The sequence below is a fragment of the Vombatus ursinus genome, unplaced genomic scaffold (assembly GCF_900497805.2).
Source record: "Vombatus ursinus unplaced genomic scaffold, bare-nosed wombat genome assembly UNPS02014791.1, whole genome shotgun sequence".
Taxonomy (NCBI): Eukaryota; Metazoa; Chordata; class Mammalia; order Diprotodontia; family Vombatidae; genus Vombatus; species Vombatus ursinus.
In genome coordinates this window covers 28435993-28440665 of record NW_020954569.1, presented here as the reverse complement: position 1 = coordinate 28440665, position 4673 = coordinate 28435993, and the positions used below count along the sequence as shown (strand labels likewise).

Below are 4673 nucleotides of genomic sequence, written 5' to 3'. Positions count from 1 at the left end.
AATTATAATTATTAATGATAATATTATAAGTGGAACTCAAGCTCAGTGGAGAGAAAGAAACTGGATGACTTATACATATATATCATCCAGTTTGGGCATGTAAACACAAAAATTTACATACACACATACATATATCTTTGTGTATGTGTATGCATACACATACACACATATTTTAACTTATTTCTCTTCACTGAGCTTGAGTTCCACTTATATTATCATTAATAATTAGAATTTATGTTTATAGATAGATATAGATAGAAAGATATAGCTATAGATATCTTATACATAAAAATGATTGCTAAGTCCATGCCAGATGGTAAGATTACTAAGAGAAAACATGTGGAGAGGGTAGAGAACTAATGTAGGCCAGAACCATGTAGAATATCCTTAGTAAGGAAGTATGATTTGGATGACAAGCCAGAAAAAAGAACTTGAGATGGAATTAGAAATAATAGCAGAACACGAGAGAGGGAGATGAGTAAAGTATAGTGATAAGAGCATCTAGGAGGGGAGAATAGTCAACAATCTCACTGATGCAAACAGGTATGAAGATGGAGAATAGACCATCAGATGTGATAGGTGATAATTGATAACTTCAGAGAGAGAAGTTTTAACTGAATGATGAGATTGGAAATTAAAGAATGTGTGAGAGGAGATGATCCAAAAGGTCATCTAATACAACCCTTTAATTTTTATAGACAGAGAAGCTTAAGATAAGGATGGAAGTTATTTGCCTAAGGTCATACCACTAATAAGTGGCAGAGCAAAGACTTAAGTTGACCAGCTCCATATGCTCCAAATTCCACTATAATTTGCTGCCAGTCAAGTTCATTCTTCTTCAAACTAATGTCAGAAATTAAACTGATAAAACTTCATCCTTAAATTTTAAAACAAATCCTTAAATCTTTAAGGATTTGATTCTCATTAAAATGTGTGAGAGCTAACAAATTTAAATGTTATCAATCATTTACCTATTAGTATGAAGGAAGATTCTCACCAAAATATAGGTGTATGATCAAAAGGAGAAAAATAAAGTTTCTGAGAAACTTGTGAGAAATGAATGTGAACCTCAGGTAAGAAGTAACAACAGTGAAGACAATTGTCCTCTGCTTCACAATATATCTTGAAGCTGTCCCTTCTCCATTCACTTCCTATTGTTTGGGACCAAAATAGCAACAGCAGAACCCTGAGAAGTTTTTAGCCATATGAGTGCAGTACTGTGGAAAGATTACTAGCCCTGAAATTAGAAAATCTATACAGTATTCATATGCAACCTCAAATTTTATCTACCCAGGTGTCTTTGCTCCCAAGCTTCAGTTTACTCATCTTTAAAATGAAGCAAGTAGCCCTTTCCCTGCAGCAAGACACATGGCACTGTTATGGGTACTGTAAAAATAAGCCATATCCAAAGTCCCATTTCTGCAGGGGAGTTCCTGATGCCAAGATAAGAATCTTCGATCTTGGTAGAAAGAAAGAGAAAGTGGATGAATTTCCATTGTGTGGCCATATGGTGTCAGATGAATATGAACAGCTGTCATCGGAAGCCTTGGAAGCAGCTCGTAGCTGTGCCAACAAGTACATGGTGAAGAGTTGTGGCAAGGATGGCTTTCATATTCGTGTGCGGCTACCTCCTTTTGATGTCATCTGCATCAATAAGATATTGTCATGTGCTAGGGCTGATAGACTTGAGACTGGCATGCCACAAGCCTTTGGGAAGCCCCAGGGCACTGTAACCAGTGTGCACATTGGCCAAGTTATCATGTCAATTTGAACCAAGGTCCAGAATAAAGAATATGCAATTGAAGCTTTGTGTAGAGTCAAGTTCAAGTTCCCTGGTTGCCAGAAGATCCACATCTCCAAGAAATGGGGTTTCACCAAGTTCAATGCTGATGAGTTTGAGGGTATGATAGTTGAGAAGTGTCTCATTCCTGATGGCTGTAGGGTTAAGCACGTATCTAGCTGGGGCCCCTTGGACAAATGGCGGGCACTTCACTCATGAGGGGTGTGTGCTGTGATATCTACTTTTCCCGGGCATAAATAAACTAGATACTGCTAAAAAAAAAATGAAGCAAATAGATCACAATTTTCTTGTAAATCTAGACATATGATCCTATGATTTCAAAAAACTGTCAATGTCTTCTGAGAAGGGTAGAATATTGTACTGGAAACATCACCTCAGCAGTATCTCTAATGATCAAAGTTAATGAACTGGAGTTTTCTATGTGTGTTGTCAACTTAACCACTTTTTGTATCATTGGCAAAGACTTCTCTGTGATGCCAGAATTCACACAACCACATGCTTTACTTTGTTAAAGGAGAGCAAAAAAGTGTAAGAATTAGAATCATATCTCTAGGACATTCCAGTTTATCACACAACTTCAAAAAATGTTCAAGTATTCAGAAATACCAAACAAAAATTTGTTCTCTAACAATTTTGTCACCAGAGCCAATAGATAATAATTATAGTAATAAAGCTATATTGGTTCATTTTTCACTAAAATTTACAGCTCACTTGGTAGATTACACAGAAGTGTGAATGCTAAGATGTATAACATGGATTTCGAGAAGTCAGCTGGCCTGTAAAAGTAAGTTGCTTAATAAGCAAAGCATATTAAAATTCATCAACTGAAATATGCCACAGCATTGGTTAGGTTAATAAAAACCAAACACCTGCAAAAGACAGGTTAATTTAACTGGATTTGTAAAAAAATTAAATTCCATCAGCAATGTGTGCCTATTTTATGAATTATTAATTATATAATAGCCCTTTATGTTTGTATAGAACTTTACAGCTTTTCAAAGCACTTTCATATACATCATGTCATTTGGTTCTCATTACAATTCTGTGAGGTAGGCAAGGAAGGAATCAAGAACCCCATTTTGCAGTTGAAGAGTCTGAGACTTGGAGATATCAAGTTACATGCCCAAGGTCAAATGACTAGTAAGCAGCAGAATTGTGACTTGAATCAACATCTCTTGCCTCTTTTAAAGCTATTCTTTCTCCTTCATCTTATAAATTTGATCGAGAAAATATCGTAGTAAAATATGTGTTGAGGTGTCATACCACAAAAACACTGAACCCTTGCTTGATGTGTGTAGTCTGTTTGATACTAATTACAGTGCTTGGGCCCACTCTTGTCTCTTACTGTTTCTATAATCTGGAGTAACAATGCATACCCTCTATCTTCAGTTGACTGACCCATGTAGAGAACTCTTTCCATTATATTATGTTGTCTGCCTTTCCAAAGTTTTCTGCCAATCAAAATAACAGAAATACTACTGTTATAATTTGTTATTTGAAATTTCAAACAAACCTTTACTACTTTAAGAATCTCAATCTCATTAAAATTCGTGAATGTTTTGGTGTACACTTGGCCTTCTGCATCTCCAGATTTCAAATTTGATCTTGTCATTGTGATATTAAGAAATAGATAATGGAGGATTGGCTATTTCTAGCAGTCCATGGGTTGATGGACCTTGGTGGAGAGTGGGGAGAGAAATACAGAGATGGAGAGAAAGAGAGACAAAGAAAGAGCCAGAGAAGCAGAGATATAGATAGACATAGACATAGGAGCACCCAGGTGGTAGAGTAGATAGAGTACCAGGCCCGAGTAAGGAAGCGCTGAGTCCAACTCTGGCCTCAAACATTTATTGTGACCTTGGGCAAGACACTTTGTCTCTGTTTGCCTGAGTTTCATCATCAGTAAAATGGGGGAAATAATTGTACCCATCTCCTAGGGTTGTTGGTACAATTAAATGAGATAATATTTATAAAGCACTGAGCACAGTGCCTGGTGCACAGTAAACATTATATAAATGTTAGATATTATTATTATTATTTAGATATAGACATAAGTTTAGATATGGATAGAGGTATAGATACAGATATGTAGTAATACATACGTATATGCATATTATATTTATAGGCATTGCTTATTTTTCAGAAATTTCTAAATTAAGATGTTCTGCTCACAATCTCATTCTGACAAATTTTTCCAAATACACAAAAGAAAAAGTGCATTGGGAAGATGAAAAACTGAAATGTTTTCACATGCGTAAAAAAACAAAATCCTTCATATGCTGCTTTCCAAGTGTCATGGGAAAGATTCTCACTCCCAAAGGCAATATCTCAGAAATGGTGAATGCTTTAATGTGCTAGCATCTCAATATTTAAGTATTTGTTGAATCTTATGTTGAATCTTTTTTGCCCGTCTGTCTATCTATCTATCTCATTCTTTTATTACAGTGGTCTATTTATTATTTTATCTTTTGCTTTAAGATTAATGAATACTAACACTCTGGCATATATTATTCCTACATGTGAGCTTCCACCCATAATTAAATTATAAATATATAGCATGACTATTTATGTTTTTAGCAAAGTTTATTTTTAAGGGAAAAAACAGAGACTTTGTATTCTGTCTTAAGCTTTTTATGTTGACAGATTCCTGTGAACCAATGCAAAATGTAGATATATCAGACCCCAGTAACTTAATTCTCTGCCCTGTTCTGCCCCAGGGAAGCTTTGCAATCCCCCAAACACCTGGAGCCTTCACTTGGTCTCTTTATTGCCTTAAAAATATATTCTCACATTCTTCATTCACACTCAAAATACTGATAACTGTTTGTAGCTTCATTGCTCACAGAGAATTTGCATTTTATCAGGAAAAATA

At 35.4% G+C, this 4673-nt stretch overlaps 1 pseudogene; it reads left to right on the top strand.

Moving 5' to 3' along the window:
• The first annotated feature begins 1333 nt into the window (after positions 1-1333).
• LOC114048131 lies at positions 1334-1999 on the top strand (annotated as a pseudogene).
• The last annotated feature ends 2674 nt before the right edge of the window (positions 2000-4673 follow it).